Source organism: Sceloporus undulatus, chromosome 3, assembly GCF_019175285.1.
Source record: "Sceloporus undulatus isolate JIND9_A2432 ecotype Alabama chromosome 3, SceUnd_v1.1, whole genome shotgun sequence".
Classification (NCBI taxonomy): domain Eukaryota; kingdom Metazoa; phylum Chordata; class Lepidosauria; order Squamata; family Phrynosomatidae; genus Sceloporus; species Sceloporus undulatus.
The window spans coordinates 54,689,744-54,717,263 of NC_056524.1; the positions used below are offsets into that span (position 1 = coordinate 54,689,744).

At 37.7% G+C, this 27,520-nt stretch overlaps 1 protein-coding gene across 6 annotated transcripts in view; it reads left to right on the forward strand.

The window, feature by feature from the left end:
- Positions 1–27,520, forward strand: part of ROBO1 (roundabout guidance receptor 1) — a 688,267-nt gene that overhangs the window by 404,951 nt on the left and 255,796 nt on the right. The window lies entirely within an intron of this gene.

Here is a 27,520-nt window from a genome sequence, read left to right on the forward strand (position 1 = left end):
CTATCATTTGCTTCTCTGGATAGAGTGTTGATTGGCAAGAGCTTAGTCTGTATGGGAGTACCTAAAAGAGCACCAACCTTGTCTATTCCTGCCATTGCAGCTGACATTTTTAATGCCTAAGTGGGAAAATGGTGGAGGTGGCAGCTCTTTGGCGCTTCCCCTGGAAGGAGTGCCAAGAGGAATTGGGCTTTCAAGGATCTGAATTTGGGTATGTGTGTCAGCTTTCAAAATACAGTGGTACCTCGGGTTACGAAATTAATTCGTTCCGCGGCTAATTTCGTAACCCGAAAAAACCTTCGTAAGCCGAATTGCCATAGGCGCTAATGGAAAAAAAGCCGCGGCTCTGCCGCGGCTCCATTGAAAATAGCGCCGAGGTTTTTTCGTAACCCGAAAAAACCTTCGTAAGCCGAAACAATAAATCCCTATGGGATTTTTTCGTATCCCGAAAAATTCGTAAGCTGGGTAATTCGTATCCCGGGGTACCACTGTAGGCCAAGTTAACACATAAATGATTAGTGTTTATTACTTTTATAGTGTTTTTTTCCCCCTTAAACACCACAATCACTGCTCACATGGTAACCATTTTCTTTATTTTGGCTTTACATCTTTGTGGACATGTATGCATTAATTTAGCCCTGCTACATTGCACAGCCACCATTTACTGAGGTTCCTTCCTCATCCATCCAGGCTTTAGAGTGAGCACAGATAGTTCTGCCTGCCAGAATTTTCTAAGTTCTCTGGCATCTTTTTCAATTGCTTCATCTTTTATATTCTTTGCTACATGCTTCTGAGCTTTACCTGCAAGTTATCCATGGGTCATATCAAAATCCATAACATCTCCCAAATCTGCTCTTGACTTATACATGAGGTTGACTTACAGTTGAGTATATACGATATTTAATTCTTAATGTAGTGACAGGTGTGAGGAATGCACTAGATGGTTGAACAATTTATAAAAGAAACCTAGACTACACAGAGATGTTCCTGGTCAGCTGAAAGGCAGACCAGGAAACAAGAATTCACACTGTATAAGATGAGGTTAAACTGCCCCTGAAATCTCAGGTTTTTGTAGTGCACAGTGGAATTGAGGAAAATGGAGATTACACTCAATTTTGCTGATGGAAAGAGTTTCATCTCCAAATGTTTCCTGTTGGATATTGTTGTTTGTATTTAATCCTAATGAAACACAATGGGATACAAACCTCTCCCTTGAGGGAATCATGCATGTCTTTTATTCTTAACCCCACCAGTTAGAATTTGCTTTCTAGAATTAAAATTTATAATAATAATAATAATAATAATAATAATAATAATAATACATTTTATTTATAGACCGCTATTCCGCAATGATCATAGCGGTGTACAGTAAAAATTGCAATAGAATACAATACAAAATACACTGTCACAGTTAAAGGAGGGAGGGGCTTCGTCCTTCAGGCTGTCCCTGATGTTGCTGGGTCTGCCTGATCGCTCCCTCTGAGGCCAAGATGACAGTTGAGGAGGGAGGGGCCTCTTCCTTCAGGCTGTCCCTGATGTTGCTGGGTCTGCCTGATCGCTCCCTCTGAGGCCGAGATGACAGTTGAGGAGGGAGGAGCCTCTTCCTTCAGGCTGTCCCTGATGTTGCTGGGTCTGCCTGGTCGCTCCCTCTGATTTATTTATTTATTTTATTCATTTATCTATTTTATACCTGTTTTTCTCCTGGTGTGGTACTGAAACTGGCTGATATTAATCTAAAATAAAAGTTTAATTATATTTTTACCTCACTAAAGCTTTAAAAGAATTAAACAATGATTCTTTAAAAACATCGTTGTGTTCCCTCAAGACATTTCCAAGTTATGGTGACCTTAATAGGAACCTATTACAAGGTTTTTGGGGCAAGATTTGTTCAGAGGGGGTTTACCTTTTGCCTTCCATTGAGGCTGAGAGAGTATGACTTGCCAAAAGTCCATGAGCAGGGATCTGAATCCCAATCTCCAGAGTCCTAGTCAATCACTCAAACCACTACACTACACTGTCTACATTTCAAAATAAGTTACTTTTCTCTTGCTCATGGAAGTTGAAATTTTATTATCTACCTTTTATTTCTCTTTATCTCTAGTCCTCATATGATCAGTAATGGGAGTGTTCTCTGTCTGCATTAAAATCCCACAGTACTAACAATATCTCAGACAGAATGCAGACCTGTGATTCTAACACAGGTAGTGTCTATACTGGCCAGGATACTCTGGAAACAACTTAGAATATTTTGGCCCCACAGATGCCCCAATGTGTCTTTATTATCTGTTCCAATGCCCGGTGGCTGTTCGCATGTGTGTCCTGCTGTTCAGTTGCATGCAACCACAGTGTGTGATGAGTCACTCTCTCTGAAATCAGCACAAGGTACCAGACTGAATCACATAGCTAGACGCCTTGTACTGACATCAGAGTGAGCAACATGTGACAGTGGAACATATTTTAGACAGCCACCTGGTGTTGAAACAGAGAGTTATGGATCTTCCAGGAAAATCCAGTGCAAATAGTGAGTTAATGTACTCCTTTTTAAGAGGTGTATACCCCCAGGTTTGGCACTGAATGAGCAAGATGTCATCAGACTTTTCATGTCAGACTCGAGTAGATTGGGCCCTGTATTGTCTGAACTCCCTGCTGAGAGGTCAGGAAGCAGTTTTATCTGACCTATGCAGATAGGACCCCATCTCAATTTTTCTCCTGTATGATTTTTTTAAACATCTTTGCCTGAAGTGGGGCAATGACACTTTGAGAGCTTGCATAATTTTTTAATGTGTTCTGATCAGCCCTGGCTAGTTTAGAAAGTTTCAGAATTGATATATTTCATACATTTAATCATATTTTCAAATAGAGGCTGTCAGATGAAACAGAGCTACTTGTCAAAAGCTGAAAAATTTCAGTGCAGTGGCACAATGTAGGAGTCAGAGTTATGAGAAATAGGTCAGCAAATATTTAGGCATTATATATTTTTTAATACTGCCTTTGTGCATTTTGCTTTTTCACCTATTGTTTAATGAGCCCTGTCAGATCAAAAGTTCTTCTGGAGTTTCAATAGCTGAAAGCAATAATGGTGAAATATTTCTGAAGCAACCACATGATTTAATTTGGAAACTTTTTGGATGGGGAAGTTGTAAAAACAATGTGAACAACTTGTACTTTGTTTGCAGAAGTACCAAAATGCTTTTGGTCAATTTGCAAAACCACAGCAATTAGTTCAAAATGAAGTCATGCATTGTTTTCTCATGAATAATTTTACGCTTGGGTCTGACCTGTTTTTATAGGGGAAAGCATATTAACATTTTAGGCTGTTTTTTTAGCATACCCAATCCTGAGTGATTTTCCCTCCTAACACTTTGTAAATACAGGTGCAAATTAAAGCTTGTTTTAACATGCTGAATTTTCATTTGGTGGCCAACACTGGGGTGGCATGCAATGTAATCTCTAAGGGCTTTTCATTTTTACCTTCTTACCTGTTCCAGACATTTTAAATGAACTACTCTGAAGAAATACTGTATTTTGAGCTGTTTGAGTTTTGTAATGTTTGTATACAGTGAGTAATCTCTAAGTGACTCTGGAAAGTGATGAGGTAGGAAAGACATGCTGCTTTGTATTGGGCCTAAGACATTGCTAGCTGCTTTAGTAACTTATTATGTGTATGGGAAGGATTCAAACTGACAGTGTGCAGAAGGCTAGTGGGGCAAGCTGCCTAAGATAGATGTTTAAAATGTCATTTGGTTGGGCACTGGGTCAACAAAATTATCTGGTGGCTGCAGGTTCACATGAAACAATTGATGCCTCAGTGAAACAAGAGGTTGGTCAGTTAGAGACATTTGGTTGTCAACCAGGACCTGAAAAGCACAGATAGAGACAGAAGGGAGCCCAAGACTAGACTGAGAGAAGACTGCTGAGAGAAGATGTCAGGAGTAGACATGGTAGTAGAAGATAGCAAGAATGCATGCTGTGATGTTTGGATGAAAACAAACAGATAGTTTGGCAGGAGATTCTACTGACAGTAAGCTTCAAACATAAATATGACTAGAGAAAGAAGTAAGTAGTCTTGACATGTCTGAAACATCCTGGAAGTCAGAACCCATGCAAAGAATTTGTGGCAGGAAACGATCCCAGTACAGTCTTCTTCCTGTTCTCATGGTCTTCAGACTCACGTCCCTCGCTTATGTGCAAGGGATGAACAGAGGGGGAATTAATGGGGTGCGCCTGTGGTGCCCCCCACCCCCCATGCCCGCCTTTGTGCCCCCACCTACATTCAGGGAAAGAGGCTTGAATATAAGCAAAACTCTGTTTTCACGAGGTGGTCCAGAACGGATCCCCCATGAAAAAGGAGGGATGATTATATATTATGCGTACTTGACTGTAAGTGGTCAGAGTGAAGGTTTCACAGAATCTGTGAAAAGCTGTTGCTTGTTAGCTCTTTTAAATATTAGCCCTTGTCAGAATTTATGATTGTATCTTAGTGGTTGGTTCTCAAGCTTGTTGCTACAGTATACAAGTTAATTCAGTTGTTACAAATTTACTATGTTTAGATTTCCTCACTGACTTAGTTGACACAGAACATATTCCCTTATGCCATTGGACTTCTCTTGTCCTTTAAAAGTTCCTTTCACTGAATTCTCTCCTCCTGTGCAGGAACTGGGCTCTAAAGCCTCTGGCAGAAGTTACAAACAGCTCCACTGCTAGCTCCACCCCAATGACTCACAAAAGCCCCATCATTCAGGAATAAAAACACTCCAAGTTTTTTTTGGGGAAAACCCCTCACCCACTCAAAATAGCTTTTCAGCCACAGTTCTCTTTCAATCCTCCTGTGCAGTAACTGGGCTCCATAAGATATTTGACAACTTCAAATTATGGTTTTTACTCTGAATGGTAATTAATTCTAATGCATGTCATGTTAATAACATATTTGGCAAAGTATGATTAAACCTGCACTTTCTGTGGATTAAAGGAGGGAAACATGTTTAGATTGTCAGAAGAGTACATGAAGAATTTTTAATTTGACAAAGCCCAATTAGATTTATTTGTTGCCATCATTAATACCCCCTCCTTTTAAAAAAGATACAGATCACAAGTATAGACCAAATCATGTTAGGATATTGAAAGATTGTGTCTTTATTTGAAAGAAAATATCTAAATATATGTAAGAAAGCAGACTTTGATTTAATTTTCAATAAGTGATGTACACTAAACATTCCCCAACACATCTCAGTACCAGATTTATTGTATTATTTAAACAGTGTCATAATTAGAAACAGAAGTAAATGTAATCGTCAGTCATTGTGTGTGTGTGTGTGTGTGTGTGTGTGTAGGGGGATATGTATCAATCCATTTGTGATGAAGTGTTTTCCGAGAATGCCTTAGGCATAGAATATCTTTGGTAGTAAGCATGACACTGTTTGCATTTTTTAAAGTAAAAAATGCTGTCATTACACAATAGCCCAGCATGTATGAGCCCAAGGAAAAGAACATTAGCATTGGTGCCAAAGCCCCAGGGAGTAAAACTGCCATGTAGAGCTGAGCACTGTATTACATAGAACTAGAATATACTGCATTGCATATCAAGTTTATATGGTATCACTTTCCAGCTAAACTTTGTTACTGCAGCTAATCTACGATTTATGGTGGTCTTTCAAAAACATTTCAAAGGAAGTTCAAAATTAAACAGCATATGATACAGGTATCCTTGGTAAAATGAACAGAGCATTAGTGTACTTTACATTGCGTATGGTATATAAGAAGACAGGTGGTAATCCATCTTCTCTGAGAAGAAGCAGCTGGTATTTTCTTTGGGTTTCAGTACTGCTTTTCAGCATAGTCTCACCTACCAGCTGATATCTTGCTTATTAGTGTAATCTAAAGCATGTATTAACCATTCAGTCCAGGCCAATGTGATGTCTGGGGAGAAATACCAGACAGCTTATCCATAACCATGTCAGAGTTTATCCAAGATACAGAAGGAAATGCTTATTATCATCATTGCTGTGGATTGTATCCAACTGTGTCTATCTACCAATGATTCTCCCTGCTTGGGCCACAGAGTGGAAGCAGCTCTATCTCTGTGAGTGTAATAATATTTGTGTGTTGGATAGCCCACCCCAGGAAAGATAGCTATTTTTCCCTGTGCAACCTAGTAAGTATCCCTGTAGAAGAAACGTCCTCATATTACTGGGTTAAATTTTTATGTAAACTTGATTCAGTACATGGAAGGGTTAATGTCGAACTGAAGTGTTGGGGAAATATCAAAATGTGGCTGAATGCTGAAGGGGTGGGGAGGCAGAAGGGAGGCAGAGATGGAGTTGACTAGAGAGAAAAATGTTTTTCATGTGCTCAGAGGACTGACAGAATTTCTGATTAAAATTCTCTTCCCTTGATTCACTGGCTGGTGTCGTTAACCACACATCTACATATCAGTGAATCAGTATCATTTAGCTGAAATACAGGTGAACCACACTTACGGAAGTAGAAACATTCCTGAGCATTACTTTTTTAACAGAACATTTGGTACCAGAGGCAGAAATTAAATTGAAAAAACAGAGGAACTTTCCCATACTACTAAAAAAGAAGAGTGAATAACAAGTTTCAGCAGACTTTTTATGCAGAGATATGTATATGTGAAATGAAACAACCTACTCAGGTAACCCTTGCATAGTTAAACAAAAAACATTTTGAGCCTTCTAGCCACCACTCTAAGTCTTTTTCCAAAATGTATCCAAGGACAACTTTTTCTCCATGTTTCTTATGATTTCCGAGAGGAAGGGGAACTGATATACTGTAGGTCTATGTGTTTTAATGTACTGGAAATAGCTGGTGAAGCAGGCTGTTATTCTCTTTTCTGTTTGTGCTGCTGTTCACACATGCTCAGTACGATATTCTGGAGGCAGATGTAGCTTATATTTGTCTGTTGTGAGCAGGAACACATGGCTACATTAGAATGAGCTAGAATAGATCTTTCCATGTTCATAGTTTATTACATAGTTAGCTGCAGACATGCTGCTGCACCCTGACAGTACAGTATGTATTTCTCTAGACCCCCTTCTCCAATCTTTCAATGTCAGTGGTACCAAAAAACATCCAGACAGAGGATGAGGATGAAAATTGGGGGGGGGGGATTTGGCAGGTATAAAAAGGACTTTGTAAAAAGGAACTTAAACGTTAACTGTGATATTCTGTAAACACATCATTCCTTACTAAGGCCTGTTACAGACAGCCAAAATAAAGCTGCTTCGAGTCACAGTGGAGGTATGGTGTTTCAATGATGCATGCGTCCTAAGAGTCCAGAAGTCGCACCAAAGCCACACTCCAGACTGGAGCGTGGCTTTGGTGTGGCTACTGGACTCTTAAGATGCATGCATCATTGAAACATCATACCTCCATTGTGACTCGAAGCAGCTTTATTTTGGCTGTCTGTAACAGGCCTAAGATTTATCATATCCTTATTACCTTTAACAAACAAGACATTTGAAGGCTGAGTAAATGTATGTGTTTGCGTGGGTTGGTGAGAGTGGAAAAGAGAGAAGAAAGATGGAGATCAGTGACATTTTGGGGGTCAAGTGAGGGTAGAGAACCAACCAAGCTGTTCAAATAAATTAGCTTTATCATCTAACATTTAATATTCATCCCAAAGGAAGTTTTACCTTTAGAAATACTCCTTACTAAATACAGTGCATTATCAAACTGAAATATTTATTTTACTTTATGCTTTAATTATATGTGAATTCATTATATTTATGTCTATAATAGAGAATATTGAAATAAATCACAGAGCAAATATTTGTTGTTGCAGTTTTTGCGAATACAGTAAAATATAGTGGGTCCTTGGTATCCGTAAGGGATCTGTTCCAGACCACACTGCGGATATTAAAATCAATGGATACTCGTCCCGTTGTCTCTAGCAGCCGCACCATCATTAGGGATAATGGGAGAATGGTGTAGTGTGGTCATTGATGGGGCGGCGGCGGCAGGGAAGAAGGTCCTTTGGGCCAGGCTGGTGTCAGGTGAAGAGGAAAGGCCTAACTGGAGGGCTTCAGGCTCCATTTGGATCTGTTTTGGGCTGCCATTGATGCTGCCACCATACTCCTGAGGGAACTGAGCTACAGTAGAAAAGGTCCTGAATGCCAGGCCATGCTGGCTCCAACCCCATTCAGCCAGAGGAGGAGGAGGAGAAAAAGGGTGGGCCAATTCTGGTGGCAACCAAGCTGCCTGGCTCCTCCCAGCCCAGATGGATGGGCAGGGGAAGTAAAGCCGGCCCAAGGAGGCTGAGAGAGGGAGACTGAAAAATAGAGGTGTGGGGGTCCTTCCAAGGTACTGTGCTCCCGCCTTTTTTCTTCAATGGTGAGGAGTTCTTTGGGGGTCCCTAATTGTGGTGTGGCTGTATGTGCATGCCACCATTGGAGATAACCGGGGGCTTGCCATCCGCGGGTACTGAAATATGCAGATGGCAAGTCCACAGCTAAGTAGGGCTGACTGTATGTGCTTTGGAAACATGAGATGTGGAATAGTATATTAGATTGCAAAGTGATTTTACGCCAAAAAAACTATTTTAGCTGTTTTGTGCAGGGTTTTTAAAACATATGCAATACTTTAGTACCTGCTTTTGCATAAAATACATTAAGTAATCTTGAGTTTTCAGGAAGCTTAACTATCTCATATATCACTGATGTGTTTTTATTATTTCACTTTTAAGATACAGTTGGCCTTCCCTATCCATGGATTCAGCCATCCACAGATTCAACAATCCATGGCTTGAAAATATTAAAAATAATATATATATCCAAAAAATTAACTTTGATTTTACTATTTTGTACACCTTTTTACTATGCAGTTGCATATAATGGCACTTGAGTATCCACAAATTTTGGTATCTATGGGATGGGGGGTGGGGGTGTATTTTGGAATCAAACCCCAGTGAATACCAGGGCCCCACTGTAAGAAAATGTATAGTGAAATGTGAGGTGGTCTCATTTCCTCTGGTCGTAATTGATCAAAATGCTTTTAAATGTTTGGATGAGGGTTAATCAGTACAATCAACTTAATAAGAGGAGGCATTGATTGATGCCTAAATTTTTCATAAATGAACGTGCAGGTGTTAATCTTTTTTAAAAAAAGTGGCAAGAAATTGCTTTGTTGAAATGATTATGATACAGAATTAGATAGGTTTCCACAAGGACTGTGTATATTGTAACAATGTTAATATAAACTGAAAACACAACAAATGCCAAGTTGTTTATAAAGTACAACATAATAATGATAATAGTAATAATAATAATAATAATAATAATAATAATAATAATAATAATAATAATAAATTTTTATTTATATACCGTCTTTCCAATGAACAAGGTGGTTTACAACATTGCTAAAGCAAATCCATAAAATACAATGCAATAATACAATAATAAAGCCAATACACATATAAAATACAATATAACTCTAATGCGATACAATACAGTACAAATAATTCCCTCCTCCCCACCTTTGCGACCAGATTACTGTGGTGACTCCCTCTCTATAATGTCCCTTCTCTCCCCCCTCCTAATAACAAGTCCAGTGTTCTTTCCCAGCGCTGATGCAGGTGTTCCATCTCTCCCCTGTGCGGCTGAGGACTTCAGGCGCTGGCGTTGGGTGGCCTCGGGTGCTGACATTGGTCTTCTGGGCCATTTGGGGATTCAGCCAGCAAGCATCTCTCACCTGGCCTCTCCCCTTCCTCAGTCACCTCAGCTGCTTTTGGTGCTGGCGGTAGTTCCAGACCGATAATGAGTGTGTGTTTTCTCCCCACAGCCACAGAATACTTGTACTGTGCTTGGGTTCTTTTGTTAATTCTTCCTGGATGTTAATATCCTGTCTTCGAACACTTTGAAAATAAAAACTGGAAAGCAGCTTGTTGTTTCTATACATTGACAATGGCTTCATTGTTGGAATACTAAAATCTTTAAAAGAGATAGTTATATATCTCACAAGTACATCTTTCCAGTTTTGCACTTCAGTTTGAGTACACATTTGAGAATACATTTTAATCAATCTTGACACAAACATTGAAACCACAGAATTTGAAAGATGAACTCTATCAAGAGGACAGTTACCACCATGGACTTAATTAGAAGGTAGCTTTGCTGGTGATGGGTGTATTCCCTTGTGTTTGGATCTGAATTGATAAAAGTCATAAAAGGTTTTAAATGGATTTTTTCTTTTGAGAGTCTGATTAGCTGGCAGATTTTTTTTTTTTTACACAAATGTTTCCATTTGGGATACACCCTTCTAGTGATTCTTGAGAATTGCAGTTCAGGTTTGGAAAGAATACAATAAATTGCCAAGTCTGATATTGATGAAGAGGTGGTCTAGTAGTAGATAATGATTTTATGCTCTGGTGGAAGCTTCTGCTTTCTTTGTCTACTTAAATATCTAGTGGATGCATTCTTGTGGTTCTTTGTGTTTGGTGATGGACATTCATTTATCAATACATCCCAGTGAAGTGTTCCTGTGGGTACTCACAACAAATTCTTGCATGTGATACGGTAAAAGTGTCTGTGCAACAGCGTTTCATAAGTGCTGCTTTTAAAGGCATTGCTTTTTTAAAAAAACAACAACAACTGTTCTATACACTATATTACATACATAGAAAATAATGTATTCTAGTGTAAAGTCGAAGGCTTTCATGGCCAGCATCCATAGTTTTTTGTGGGTTTTTCGGGCTATATGGCCATGTTCCAGAAAAGTTTCTTCTGGACGTTTCGCCCAGCATCTGTGGCGGCATCTTCAGAGAATCTTCGAGAAAGAAGCTGCCAGCCACAGATGCTGGCAAACATCAGGAAGAAACTTTTCTGGAACATGGCCATATAGCCCGAAAAACCCACAAAAAACAATGTATTCTAGCATTTCAAAACTATATCCCAATTTCAGTACGTTACAGACATCACTTTGGAAAATAGTATGAAAGGCCTATTTGTTGCCTGTATGGTAGGCAAAATGCATGTATTTATTGATACACCTACAGGACCTAATAATGATTGATGAAATTGATTTCTAGAGATGAGCAAAGCTGCAAGTGAACAGCAGATGGAAGATTAACATCTGTATTATTGCCAATTATGCTGACTACCTTAAAAAAAATTAAAAATCAAACTTTCACTTTCTATTTGCATATTGAAAGTTTAACTCACTGCATACCGTAACCATTTATTATTTCTAAGAAGAAGTGAATAAAAAGTTACTTCATCCAAGATTTTAAATCTAATAAATCCAAGCTCATTACTTTATGATTTAACTATCCTGCAGGTGGATTCATATCACTTTGAAGATGATGCCTGGAGGGTGAAGGGTGCTCCAGGCAAAGAGGGTTTTTATTTCATATTAATCTAATTAAGAGATTTTTCCCCAGGTAGCAACCAATCAACGCTCCAGCCGAAATAGTCAGAGGAAAAAAACAAACAAACAAACAAAAATCAAAACCAAGTAAATTGCGAAAAATCAAACTGGAGCTTATGACCATTATAGCAAAGCAAGGCATTGATTTTTAGGCCTTCTATCTAGTCCCTTATCCTATTATAAAATCTAGAATATATACTGTATATTTTTAAAAAATGTTTTCCTAAATTTAGAGCAAAATACTTCACACTTGCAGAAAATAAAATGGTTATAATCTGGATGGTATTTCAGTGACATTGTTGAAGTACAATTACATTTAAATAATATCTGAACACAGAATTTGTTTACTTGATTGACAATGTGACTGCCAAGAGATTCAAGTACGTTTATTTACTTCACAGTAAATGCTACATTGTAAATACTACAACTGTATGTGTTCATTTGTAATATTACAGCCATCCCTTGACATTGGTGGAGGGTTAGGGGAAGGAGACCCCCATGAAAGTCTGAATTTACAAATAAAGTGGGCAGGTAATATCCCCATCTCCCTTCCAAAGACTCAAACAGCTCTAGCAAGTTCTCTGAGGCACTAGAAGGTCAGGGGAGCATGCATCTGGGGCTCCCCTCTTGCCTTCCAAGGCTTCAGGGAGCTCTCTGAAGCTTTGGAATGGCAGGAAGGAGGGCACATTTCCCAAACCCCTCCCAAGTAGGGTTGTCATAATTGTCCACTAAAACCCAGGACAAAATGTAAGACAAAATCTAGACCAAGCTGTAGGACAACTGCAGGACAAAACTCAGCCCAAAATGTAGGACATTTAAGGTATACATTTTGGGCTGAGTTTTGTCCTGCAGTTGTCCTACAGTTTGGTCTAGATTTTGTCCTACATTTTGTCCCGGTTTTTAGTGGACAAGCTGCCTTTCCCCAGGCAGCTCCCTGTTTTGGAAAAGGGTGGGGGTTCTTTTCCCCAAAACTCTTCCTAAGGCAGAGAGCTTCTTGGAGAAAGAGGCAGCTCTCTGTCCTGGAAAGGGATGGGATTGGTGCATGCACCCTTGGGCTTTTTTCCTCCCCAGGGAGGAGGGTGTGCGTACCGGCCTTGACCTCGCAAATAATCAATACTACAAGTGTTAAAGCCACAAATGTCAAGGGACGACTGTATTAAATTTTGACTTAATTAACAGAAAAAATGCATAGCCTCTAGTCAACAAGAAATGGTAACAGGACAATGTCCAAGAAAATATATATACCCCTAGCTATAACATCTCATCTGAACTGAAGGTTGCTTTCTCTGCTATCCTTAATTAGATTGTGAAAATGGTTTTCACATAGAATGATAGAATTAGTATTGGAAAGTACACCAAGTCCATTTAGTGAAATCCCCTGACAGAATAGGAATTCAAAGCTAAAGCATCCCTAAAAAGTGGCCATCCAACTGCTTTTTAAACGTCTTCAAAGAAGGACCCTCCACCACCTGCTTCCTTCCTTGGTCAGACATACCAAACATCCTCAACTGTTTCCCACAGAGTTTGGTTTTCTGACCCATTAACTTCTTAGCTGCTGCTCTCTAGGTGCTTTGCAGTTTCTGTCATAAAATGTGGTGCCCAGGACTGGACATAGTACTTCAGGTGACATCTGACCAAAGGCAAAACACCTGTTGTCATGTCCACATGGTATTGCTTGTATCCTCTTGACTAGGGAGTCACTTAGACCATCACACATCTATTCTTTTCCTGGAAAAGGTAGGAGTCATTGTGTGCTTAGACCCTTCTAAAGTCATACCCCCTCCCCCTAAGGACTCCAACTGCTGACTCTGATCAGTAGCCCAGAAATACTGTAGAAGGGGAAAGCTTTGAATTTATTGCATGGAGCACCAGAAACACAGCATGATCCAAAATGGGTCTTTTTTTTTCCATGTTACTTCCTTCTAGGTATTTTTTCAAGTGTGATAGTCTTGCTCATCTCCAGTTGCACTGTTACTCTCTTGTTTTCCTGGGATAGCTGCTCTTCCAGTAGGATGACCATCTTCCACTTGTTGGAGGTACATCATTCCACATTCTTGGCAGGAAAAAAAAACATGGGCTGGGTGTTGATGGTCACTTCAGCAGCTTCCTTACTGTCCTTGATGTATGCAGTCTTTGTGTATGCAATTAGTGACACAGGAGTCCAGGGCTCCCTTTCAAACACCTAAAAATATGATCATGTCCAAAAATATGATCTCTCCAGGCATTTTCAAGGTCCTGCACCATGAAACAAACATTGATAATAGAGTTATACAGGAGGACCTAGAAATGGCTAGAGAGATCAATTTATAGTTAAGTTCCTCCAGGAGTCATTCATATCAACAGATTTCAGTATTATTCACAATTTCACATTTCCATGGTAACTCCAGAAATGAACACCTGCAGGTACAGGGGTCATACTGTATTTTTCCTTACTGCCTTGTTCAAAGCTCCTGCTCAGAAATGCACAGAGCATGTGGATGTGTATTCTGGTCCTAAATAAGTCAGTGACTGACACCTCTCAACAGTGACCCCTTCCCCTTAGTTCATTTTTTCCCCTCACAAAAACACTAATCAAATGGGGGAAAGAGTAAAACCTCAAAACAAGCCTTCAAATGGATCAACTAAGCAGAGTTCACCTGATCTCTTTGCCCAAGTAATCCATGACTTCCTATGCCGTCCTTCACTTAGAGGATTGGCTCCAAATATCCCTTACAGCCAACAATTAGAAAATAGGTTGTTTTGGAAACTATTATTAATAAATACTGTATTAATAACTTTCTGGGGCTTCACAGCCCACAACAGTCAGTTGTGGTGGAGAAGCAGTGCACCACTAACCCTGTCCCCAGCACTCTGGCATCTAAGAGGACTAGCTCTAAGTAAACATCATGGGCCAGAGGTGAATCATGGGTTACAGCTGTTTTGCTTCCTTTCTTCCTAGGAAACTATTTCATAAATTTAGTTCCATCTCCATGGAGCACCAGTTCCTTGACATGTAGCAATTTGGACATGAAAGAAATCTGTAACTTAATTAAAAATGCTATTGCATGTTGAAAGGAACAGAGTATGGAGCAATTCTCCTGGTTCAGACATGATCTTATTGACTACATTTTATTGCCATTACAGGATTACAGTTTTAACCCTCACATATCTCATGCTACAGCAGTGCCCAGTTCAGTTTCTGAACTTCATTGTGCCTGTGGTGGGGACCTGAGGGAAAAACAATCTGCTGTATATTCTTAATAAAGCATATTCTCAAGTCTAGTAGTGGAAAGATTAGAGTCATTTTTTTGTGGTAACTGCTTCATAAATGTAGTAGAATTTGTGTATGGAAGGTTCTTGATTATCCCAGATATCTTGTTTTAAAGAAAACACACATTTTACTGGCAGTCTTGATCTTGGATTTCTGTAGTTTATATGATGATCTTTTTATTCATTAATGCTTTTTTCTTCAAATCCTTAGCGCCTTCATTCATAAGCAGCAACTTAATATGCGTCTTTGAAACACTTACTCATTGAGTGATCCTTATTTATGTCACACGGTACCAAATATCACCCTAATGAAACATTCTAACAGTTCTGTTTTCTGTTTTCTCTTAGTTGGTAATCTTGCCATTTTAGCAATAATGGGATACTACTAGCTCATGGCTTTGGCAAGCTCACATTTGAACATGCAAGTGCTTTGTAGACTTTCTCCTCTTTCCACTTAATTTTCCACTCCTTTGTTATTTGTACACCCCCCCCTCCAATTTCTCCCTCCAGAGGTTTTTGTGATTAAATCACTGTATTCTTTCTTTGTATCCCCAACCAGCTCTCCATTTCCTGTTCTCCTCTTTTCTCCCTATTGACTCTTACCTCTGTCCTTTCCCCTCATTTTTCATTGTTTCCCTCCACTTCTCATTGCCTCTCAGCATTTTTTTCTTCTCACGTCTTCTTCTTTTGTTTTTTGTTTTTTAAAGATAGCATTCTCAGCAATCCATCGTATACATAAAACACCTTTATGAACATACAGTAAAACTTGGACTTCAAGGAGACTTGGAAATACTTTATTTAGTGTTTATTATTTAGTTAAACATGTTGTTTTTCTCTTTTGTTCTGAATGTAGAAGTATTGTCAAACACACTGGAATAGTTACATCAGGGTAGGGGTTTGTTTTTATTTGTTATGATAGATGCTTTTGGTAATTATAGCCTCAAACATAACTGAGAATCATGACTGCGAATCATACTAAAATCTGCTAATGCTACAGAAAATATTAGTTGTGCCTGCATGGATCGGATGGAAGATACTGTAAACTTTTTGGAAAGTGGTGATGACATAACATCTCTCTTATGCTAGATACCTACTGAACAATAATCTGAATTATTGTCTTTTTGTAACTTTTGCTGCAAACAGATAATGTATCTTAAATGTAGACAGTATCACATGTAGAGAAGTGAAATCAATGTGATAAATTGTTGTGGGCTGTGAAAAATGGATTTCATGCTCCTTTGACCACTTCACCTGCTCTCTGCCCAGTAATCAGTCACTTCAAGTTTTATTATTGTTGAAGTATTTCAAGAACTGTCAGGAAAATGTTATTGTTTTGGGAAATTTCAAGCCCACTAATACAGAATAGAATTTCCAAAGTGTGCCCGCAATTGTAACCCTTGAATGGCAAGATGGTTAGTTTGTTAGAAGATAGCTTCTGTGATTTGAAGGGATGTCATATTGAAGAGGGAGCAAACTTGTTTTCTGCTGCTCCAGAGAACAGGACCCGGAACAATGGATGCAAGCTGCAGGAAAAGAGATTCCACCTGAACATTAGGAGGAACTTCCTGACAGTAAGGGCTGTTCGACAGTGGAATGCACTCCCTCGGAGGGTGATAGAGTCTCCTTCCTTGGAGGTCTTTAAACAGAGGCTGGATGGCCATCTGTCAGGGATGCTTTGATTTGGATTTCCTGCATGGCAGGGGGTTGGACTGGATGGCCCTTGTGGTCTCTTCCAACTCTATGATTCTATGATTCTATGATTTCAAAACATTTCTCTTTAAAAACTGTTTGATAACTGGATTCACAACCAACTATTATAAAGAGTAGTAAATGAACTGACACAGCTGTTCTAAAAGTCAAATTTAAACTCAACAGTCTGCAAAATATTCCATGTTTCACTAACCTAAGAAGTCAAAGTTTAAAATGTAATAACGTATAAGTAAAACTTCTACATATTTATATATCTTTACTCATATTCATGAAATGTTGTATTGGGGAATATAAAGTGATTTATTTTGCTTTTATTTTAGTTTATAATGAAACTACTCAGTCTTTAGTTCAAAATTACTGAAGTTAGTGGCAATAACCATTAGAAAAGTCAAGTGGATTAGGTCCTACGGTATATTATTAAGAAGCAGAAAATAATTGGTATATGATTAGTAAAGTTATTTGTTCTTTTGAAACTTTTATTTTAATACATTTGGTGTGAGAAGAACTTGTTGATTAGTGGTGTTGCTAAGGAAGACATAATTTACTCTTGCTCTCTCAGAATTGGTTGTGCATTTAAACTTTACACTTCAGAGTAAAAATGTCTCAGAATGTGAACATGCTTTTACAATGTCAGGTGGCCTGTCTAACATCTTGACAAGTATAGCCTAAGTGTATGTTGGCTCAAATTCACCTCTAGAAACAGATCTTACTTCAAAGCTTTTAAGACTTGAAAAAAAGGTCTTGTGTATAGTTCATTAACAATAGGTCACATATCTTCAAAGATTCCTCTAGGGCCTCAGCCCTGTTAAGGAGATAACAATGAATGAGGGGATTTTATAGCATCAGAAGATAGGATTAAAAGAAAGAAATTTAAATGGAAAGGTAAACTTAATCCCATTTAAGAAAAATGCCTTAATTTATACTGGGCTTCCTCATTACATGAAGCCTTCTCCATTAAACCTAGAGTTTAAGAAGAATTCTAGGGTAGGAATTGACTTTTATCTCATCTGAAGACTTTTTGAAAAATACTCAATTTATTATTTAAAATATTCTGCAATAGGTTGCTTTCTGAAAAGGTGTTGTCTCAAAATGGCTAAACAGTTTAGAAATACTTTAATCCTACTCACCGAATTGTATTTTATTATTTATTCTTCATTCTGGTTGGTCAGAGGTGTGCAAAAGCAGGCTTTCCATTGGCATGTTCTAAAACATTTAAAATTATAAAATACAATTTTATTTTACAAATAAGAATCCCAACATTATATCAGAATCATCACAAAACTAGAACCCCCCCTTCCTAATTTCCCAGGTAAATAGCAAGATTTAATTCTAGGTGCATCTGCATTGCAGAAATAATCCAGTCACACCACTTTAACCACCATGACTCAATGCTATGGAAAGTTGGGATTTTTAGTTTGTTGTGGAACCAGAATTCCATAGCATTGAGTCATGGCAACTAAAGTCATGTCAAACTGGATTATGGATATCATATTGAGGAGGGAGTAAGCTTGTTTTCTGCTGCTCCAGAGAACAGAACCCGGAACAATGGATGCAAGCTACAGGAAAAGAGATTACACCTCAACATTAGGATGAACTTCCTGACAGCAAGGGCTGTTCGACAGTGGAACATGCTCTTTCCTTGGAGTGTAGTGGAGTCTCCTTCCTTGGAGGTCTTTAAACAGAGGATGGATGGCCATCTGTTGGGTATGCTTTGATTGAGATTTCCTGCATGGCAGGGGGTTGGACTGGATGGCCCTTGTCATCTCTTCCAACTCTATGATTCTCTTTCTGCAGTGTGGATGCAACCTTGGTGACAAGTCCATCATATACTTATTGAACTAATAGTCACCTAAAGATGTGGTTAAAATCTAATTGGTTTAATTTGTTTAATCCCAGGGAGTGTTGTTCTATATTTTGGTTAAATCTCATGTCCTTTGCTGTTGCCAATTTGCAGTTTGCAGCATTTATACTAGGCATACAATGCTTTATACAATAAATACTGACAGATTAATTCTTTGGCCACTGAACTCTTTACCATAATTCCAATGTGCTCTGGAAGATTTGGAGGTCTCTAGAGCAGATTTGAGAGGAAGGGCTACACAGAGGGATAGAAAGGTAAACTATTGTAAAAACAAAAGTTCTGTCAGATGACATTGGATTCAACCCATTAAAAACTGCATCTCTGAGGTTCTTCTCATACTTACAGATCATGTTTTATGTCTGTTTTCACTAAGGTTCTAAGTGCTCTAAAATCCATATCTCCAATAAGAAAGACAGACAGACAGACAGAGGGATGGTGCATTGCCATGCCTACAAACCCCGTTTATTCTCCATCTTTCCAGGCAAATGGCTCTGCATAATAGGTTTGAGAGATGCCTGTGCTTCAGGAGAGGTATATTGCCGGTAAAATAATACAGGATTCTTTTAAGTGTCCCAGCGATCTGATTTGGGTTCCATTAGGCTTTTATGCTTGGGATCCATTATGCATTAATATTAACTTCTAATATTAATGTGGTGTTTCAATTAAGTTTTTTTAAAAGCACTGCTTTATTGTTGTCATTGTAAAGCATCTTTTGTGAGTCACCTTGGGTCCAATTTGGAAGAAAGGTGGCATATAAACAAATATTTTGTGTACATGGAAAAATGTGAACAGTACCTTCACATCAGGCACAGGAAAGAATGAGGAACAAGAAATGTTAAACAAGAAGTATTAATATGGACATATTTTTAATTATAATATACTGTACTAATATTTAAGAGGAATCATTTATTCCTTTAGTTATCATGTATGCCATGGATGACATCTTTTTTAAAGCTGTTATAAAGCAATAGGTATCTCCCTTAAGGATCCTAAAGCCCTATTTCCATTTGTTGGTGGCAGCTTCCAGAATGCCAGCTTATTTTGTGTCAAATGTATATTGACTCCTGCAATAAATCACTAATGGAACAGCCAATTCTTTATTTCTACAGTAATGCCACAACATTGATTAATGTGGCTCTTATAGTGGAACAATGGTCAATGTTCATATAAGCATGAAAAGCTCTTCCAAAGGAAGAGATAGCATTGTCCTGCATGATGAATCTTATTAAGAGAAATGGTGTGTATGTCTGTGTAGGTGGGTGGGTGCTTTTCTGAACCTCAGCTAATTGATTAATATACCCTGTTTTATATACCCTGTTCCTAACACTGGAACATACTTAGAGCCTATGGTTACTGCAGCACTAAATTTCAATTTTGACAATTTAAGCAGGTGCACATGACACCCAGCATATAAAAAAAGTGGTAAGAGATGCAGTAGAAGAATTTACACTTTCATTAACAGTTAAATTGTAAAAATATAAATCTCTTAGTGTTCAGGTTAAATAGTTTGTATTTAAACATTAGTGTCTTACTTTCAGTTATACCTTAAGATAGCAGCAGGAAACAATATTATTCCTTAGATAAATGAGTTTTTTCAGTATAATTTAACTAGCAGCATTTAGAGATGAATAAAGGACATCAGTGCTATGTCATTTGTGTAATATTTCTTTAAATTTTCAGTTTCTTGGGTAATATGTTTTGTAGAAAGAAGGGCTACGCTATTTCCTAGTCAATATGCAACTGTTGTGCTTTGGCTTCTATAAATAAGAATACACAGACCATAACCTCCTTTACCAGGGGGAAAAAGGGAATCTGACACAATAAAGTTACAACTAATAAATATATGTGAAACTAGTATTAATTGAATAACTCAAAATCTAATGAAATTCAGTGGCTTCTTTTTCCACCATTAGGCTAGAATGTTTGCGACTGGGTGGGGGCTGCATTTGCCACACAGTTCTGGATTAGAACCAGAAACAAAAGATTGGATCCAGCCAGGTACAAGCAAAAGCCTTGTTACACACTTTAACAGTCTTGCTAAGTCTTCCCCACTGTAGCCACCTCCATCCCCTAAAAATCATTCATAAGAGTTGATACTCTTTTGGAAAAGTACACTATGGGATATGGGGATATAGTGGGAAGGCTGAATTAGTGGGATTAACCATTTTTAGTTTGTCATAACAATAGTTTGTTGTGGGTTTTGGGGGGTATGTGGCCATGTTCTAGAAGAGTTTCTTCCTGACGTTTCGCCTGCATCTGTGGCTGGCATCTTCAGGAAGATGTCAGGAAGAAACTCTTCTAGAACATGGCTACATAGCCCAAAAAACTATGGATGCCAGCCAGGAAAGCATTTGACTTCACATGTCATAACAATATTTTCAAAACATACATGGTAAAGGAATCTATAAATTTGGAACACATCAGAACCTTATGTGGACCATTTTTTTTGCCATATGAGAGTGAATTTTAATGGTTGTACTGACCTGAACCATTATGCAGTCACATCTGCAGTCCACAGTTTAAACTTTCTTAAATTTAGGAAACAATTCTAAGACATGAATTGGAAATCTGGAAACTGGCTCCAGTGGAGTAGTAATACATTACTCCCATTCAAAACCATGAAACTTTTTTTTAACTTAGAAAGATTTACGGTTTTATATAATAACTTCCACATTAAAATTTGTGCTTTTGCAAGTTGGCTTGATATCTGAGATGTAAAACTGATATCGACATCCTTTGGGGAAAAAAAATAAACAAAACACCACCGTTTATCACAATTAGCAATTTTTGTATGTTCCTCCCAACAGCTAATTAACTTCATGCTGTTGAGCAGATTGGCAATAGTTCTAGTCAGCAGTAATATTGGTTAGAAGACATGCAGTTTTACAGCATATGCAAAAAAATAAAAAAATAAAAAATGAATTTTATATTTTCACCCAGCTGTAGCAAAATGCAGATACACATGTTTTGTGCTAATCATGCTGAAATAAGGTGATATTCAGAAACTTGAAACAAGTATGCGAGCAGAAACACAGAATCCGCCTGGGTGGTTCTCATTAATATCATTGTCCACAGCAATGGCAGGAGGAGTTGATCCAGAAAAGAAATCCTAACAGCTTGTTTTAACTTGAGAGATGCATCTCCTGAAATGCTGATAATGAATTCAAGTAACTATTCACTTGTGACAGCTGTGGAAGTGTAATCCTTTTCTGAGCTGGTTACAGGGAATATAAAGTGGGAAGGGGGCTTGGCTAGGAAGGAGGCTGAATTATCATCTTTTGCTTCAGAGTTTTAGAAAACAAATTTGTAGTTTAAAATGGTATTCCTACTAGTTGACAGCTTTTATAATTAGGCATACCAATTCAACTACTGTAGTTCCGTTTTGTTACTGGCTTTGCTATGAGCCACTGATTTCAGTTAAGGTATTCATTCTTGTAGTTCAGCTAAATGTGTTAAAATGCTATGTGATACCTCACTTATTTCTGCAAACTGTTGGAGGCATTTTAATGCATGTCACATATACACATCTTGAAGAACCCTTTTTCAGTGCATCTCTGGCTGAGTTTTGCCATATAACATGAACCACTTGCTGGCTTAGAAATTAACATGCTTACCAAAATACACAAGAACATAGCATGAGGAACTTGGATTCAAAGTATGAACAACAGAGTACTCTTATAAGGTATTTCTGGGAGACCAATAGAGAAGTGTTGAGAGATTTCCAGAAGGTGAATACTATTGAGAAAGTGTAATGAATTGTAGTGGAAGGTAGAGAAATTTCCATGGGAACTTAAAATGTGGCATGAAGAATGTATTCTACCTTTAATTATTTATATTTTGTCCTAAAGAGAAATAGGATAAATTGAAAAAGAAGTTAGGATACATGTTCTTACACTGTGGATATGTAGAACACTTGGACTATTTCTCCTTGCTGTAGTAAGTATGGCTTGCAGGTTCCATGAAAAGGCCCATCCCATTCTTTTTAGGGAGAATGATTTACTATTTTGAGAGGGCTGGCCTGTTTTAAAGGTAAATTCCTTCCCTTAGCATAAATGATTTCTGGTCACTTCCAGGTAGAAAAAAAACAACAACTTTTTTTCTTGGCCTGAAACAAGGCATACAACTATTGAAATGTGTAAAATTGCCTCTCAGCCCCTAAAGCAGGAGGTGCAGCCTGCAGGTTTTAGGAGGCCTTTGAACTCCAGTTTTGTAAAGTCCAAAGCCTCCTGCTAGCATGATGGCTCCCTGAACACTATTTTTGATGCCAGCTTTTTTCAGCAAAAATTGCCCCTGAAGGCACCCAGCTTTCACAAAACAGGACAGAAAGAGAGAAAAAATCATCTGGGGATGTCTTCGATGATAGCTTTGACATGGTTTTAGAAGAGTCAAAATGTTTGTTTTACTTATGCAAGGCTTACTTGACTTTATAGTTTCATTTCACATGTGCGTAATTTTGAAACATATAGTAAAAGATCCCTATTCTTTCAATGTTATTTCTACTAATAATCCTAAAGTTTCTGTTGAAGAAGCTTTTAAAGCCTAAGAACATGTCTCTTTCATTAATTGAGGTATTTATTCCTGTACTTTGAAAGTTAACACAGTGATACTCAAAACGTTCCCCTCCCTTTTTTTTTTACATCTGCTTGTGGATGGTGTGCGCCCTACTCAACTTAACATATGAATAAAATGTTTTGTATACTCAATATTTAACTCAACACATTTGTAATTTCTCCACATAAAAACGTTTGGAAAGAGGAAAAGAGGAGGGAGGGATGAGGGCCTTCAAGTACTGTGGCTCCCTTAAATAACTCCAGGATCCTGGCCCACCATTTGAGAACCAGTGGGTTGATAGATTCCAACGATTGTCTGGAAAAACCAGAACTGTAACTTTATCTCACTATTATTTTTAAATAGTATAACTTTTTTCCCCTAGTACAGTACATGAGTTGGATTGATACTTGCAGTAAACACACATGGAGTCCAATGAGTGTAGAAGTTTTTTGCCAGATTTGTATTAAATGAGCAGTCATTTTGGTTATGGTAATGCAGGAATGCACTGTTCAGTTACTAATTACTTTGCTAAAAGTGAGACCACATGGAGGTGATAAAATAGGTGATTATAATCAGAATGGAAAGATGACCAGAATGGAAAGAAGGATGTATTTTATGTTTTGGGTTTTTTGCACTGTTATATGAAGGAGAAGATTAAAAACATTACACTGAAAATGTGTCAGTTTAGAAACTTCAGAATGGTAGCAGGAATTTCTCTTTCTCTCTGCATATATAGAGTAACTCCTTGGGAAAACCAACATTTTCTTCTCTGCCATGTATAAAATATAATTCTCTGCTATACATTTGAGAGTACGTGAAACACTCTTTTCTATTCTGATTTAATAACTTTTATTTTGAATTTAATGTTAATAACACCTCATCTTCCAGATTTACTGACCACTTGAGACCTTTGTCAGCTGGTAAAATAAATGTATGATAGGGGATATCAACTCATGGGAAGAAAAATGGTATAATTTTGCACACAGATGTTAGTATAAAGACCCATTGTTTATATCTGAGGTTTCCTAGTTAAGAATGTCAGATACAGGAAATAACCATCTTAGGCAGCATTTTGTAGTTGGCAGTGTCAGGAGATAGTGCACATGCCAATTTCTTGATTAAAAAGTGGAAAACCACACCTTATTTTTTTCAGGTTTTACAGGTTTGTCTCAGAGATTATGAGTTAGTTTTAATTACATATTTCTTTAGACATACTGATGTGTTTGCAGTATTTATTTAATCTGCTATGCAACAGCTGTAATTTCCTAAACAGAAATGTAAAGACCCAGAGGAAATGGGTGGGTGGGAATATTTGTTTTTTTCTTAGGCACTGAATATTTTTCCATCCTTCAATCATATTGCCAAGTTCTCCAAAACTATAAAAGCTCTTACCTGCAAAAAGCTAACTGTTACCTGAGGAGATTAGAGTAAGTAAACAATTTTGTCTGCTATTATCTGATTTTGACTAGAAGAAGGATAATATTAAAAGTGGGAAATGACATAATTACAGTTGATTTTTGAATATATGCATTCATGTTGATAGTGTATCTAAGTCAACTGTTACTGTCATATACCATTATCAGTAGAACTGTGGTAGGGAGACATTAGCAATTAAAGAAAAAATGAGGGGACAATTATATATGTAATATTCAAAACAATATTAGACATGTTTTATTGGTTAATATGATCTTAATATGACCTGCTTCAAGCTGTCATTTAGCCTTCAAGACTTCAAAAAAATTCTGCATCTCCAGCTCTAACAGAAAATAGAAAAAACTGCTTAGTAAATGCCCCATTTTCTACTGCTAAGCCTGTGTGCTTTGAATGAGATGGACTCATTTCTGAGTTTATGGGCTGTGGTTCCCCTAGCAAAGCCAGGGAGCACCATCAGATCATCTGAAGACCACCCTTCTGTTTCTGCAAGTTATTTCTCTCCATTATGTATAAGACAGCCACATATAGTTTCATGACATAAAGATCATGCCCGATTTGTCTAATATCCGCTGATGCTATCAGTAGCTTGCACCTATTGCAACCACCAGTTGACTTTATAAAGGTATTCCCATATTATAAATTCTCAGGGTCCCCCCCTCTCTTATGGCCAGCAGTATTCAGAAACGTGTAGACTGAAATGCACATAAAGACTGCAGCTATTTAAAAGCATGTTGGACATTGTAACATTTACAGCTGCCCAGACACTTTGATGCCGTTTGTTTAGATTTGCTGTAGTGTTGTTTATGTTGTCCAGGTGAGATTTTTTTCTTCTTTTTTCCCAAAGTTTTGGTGCAAATTCAATATTTAGATCTTTGTTGCTCAACTATGCAACAGCAGGACAACAAATGAAATGTAGTCGTTGTCTTTTCCAACACCCAAGGCCAATTTAAATGGAAACATTGGCATTTTTCTAATACTTGTAAGTGGACTTGTATGTGAGTTGGTGTTACCATGAAATATCTGAAGAACACTTTCATGTTACTTCATACTCACCTCATACACAACAGCTTTCAGTAAAAGAATTGTGTATAATTTATCAGAAGTATGGTTTTGTGCCAGAAAGTGCCCGATTTTAACCATAATCACCTGTTTCAGTACTCTGCACCTGTTACAACTTTGAGGGCCATATCCACTCCGGTCCAAGTCAACCAAGATTCTGGGATTAGCAACATGAAACAAAGCCACTTGTATAATAAGACAACATACAATAATTTTATTACACAGATAAGACACTATGCAGTTTGAAGATATATGATAGCTAGAGCAAGTCTTACCAAGGAGTGAGATAAGCAAGAAATATTATCAGACCCCTGCAAGATGTTTCAATCTGAAGCTGTGCTTGCCTGTCACCAACTAAGCTTATATTGATGAGCTTCATTTTTTAGATGAAAACTACTCAGTGACTGAACCACATTTGGCTTCTCTGGGATTAAAGACATATATAGTTCTTTGGTCTAGTATCTTCCTTTCAGTTACAGATTTATGAATTGTGGACCTTCAGCTTTACTCCTAATTATAAAGTTGGACTGGCCCTATTTTTCTAATATGGACAATTGATTATTTAATAGGTTTGTTATATCTTTATTAAAATATTTGAGATACAGCCCTCCATATTCCTGGATATTTTATCCATGGGTTCAACCATCCACAGCTTGAAAATATTTAAAAACCACATAACAAGCAAACCTTCATTTTTGCCATTTTATATCAGGGATTCCATTTTATTATGCCATTGTATTTAATGGGACTTGAGCATCCAAGGATTTTGGTATCCACGGAGGGTCCTGGGACCAAACTGTAGCATATGCCAAGAGTCCAGTGTATATATTTATATTTATTTACATTCTGACTCTGGTTTCTATGCTGTTGTTTTTTCCCTTTTTGAACTGGGTCCTGTATTCTGTTCTTTTGTTGTTGTTTTTCCTGTCAGCTTTCTGCAGTCAGTCTCCAACTTTCAGAAAAATACTATGGCATTAGTGATTTTGACTTTGAGATTTAATTATATATTTCTGCATTTGGGGATCATATCTAGTTTCTTCACAGCTGCACTTCCAAATCTCAGATCTTGACTAGTCTCCATTTTGAGTGATGATTGATACAAAGTACAGAAAATAATAATGATAATTACACACGTTAAAGTTTTGTTAAACATCTGTAGTCAGGTTTTGTTTATAATTGATAGCAAATATGTTCTTGAAACTTATTTTTTTTTTGGGGGGGGGGAGTCAAAGGCTTTAATGGCCAGCATCCATAGTTTTTTGTGGGTTTTTTGGACTATGTGGCCATGTTTCATAAGAGTTTATTCTTTTTTTTCTCAATTTACTTTTCTGAATAGTTTACCCCCCACACACACACAAGTATTTGCTGTTTTCTGCTAGTAATATGGTGTCATTTGCCCTTCTTAAGTTACTAATGTTTCTTTCTTCTACTTCACCCAAGAACTTTTTGTACTTTTTGCACAATATGTTATGTGCTTAATCTAAAGAAATACTGTAGAGCTATAAAATACTTCCTTGTCTGACCTCCTTGCTGATTGAAAACCATTCTGTTGCTCTGTATTCTGGTTTAACTGTGGCCCTTGTTCTGTGTATAGGTTACATGTCAGAACAATCAAATGTGCAGTTCCATTTCTTTTAGAGTGATCAACTCAATCAAAGGCTATCACATACAAAGCACAGACTGATTTTTTTTTCTGCACTGCTTTGGTTGTATTCATTAACTAATATATGGTTGCAGTAACATTTATAGTACCTCTTCTTTCCTGAACCCAGCCTTGACACCTAATACCTGATCTTGCTCCATATATGGTAAAGGACTTCCTTGTAAATTCATTGCTTGCATGTGAAATTAGTGCAATTGTCTAAAGGTTAGTCTACATTCCCTGGTGCTCCATGTCTTGTGAATTGCAATGTATATTGGGCATTTTTAGCCTGTTTCCCATCATTTTGTTTTCCATATTTGTGGGCAGACTTTCTGTTAAAATTTGGATGTATTCCATTTCTGTAGCTTGAAATGCCTCTACTGTATTGGTGTGCCATCAGTTCCTGATGATTTATTTCTCCCAAGTGCTTTCAGAGTAACTTCCAATCCACTTTCTGAAATTGTAGGTTGTATATCAAACAATCTTATTTGAAGGAATCTGTCATTCTTTTATCTCTGGGTAGTTCTTCAGTGTATTACTTCCATTATCCAAGAAACTGGACCTGAATAAACATGTCTGGGAGTCAGACGTCTAGGGGAGAGGGAAGAGGGTCCCCCCCCCCTATGAGGGAAAAG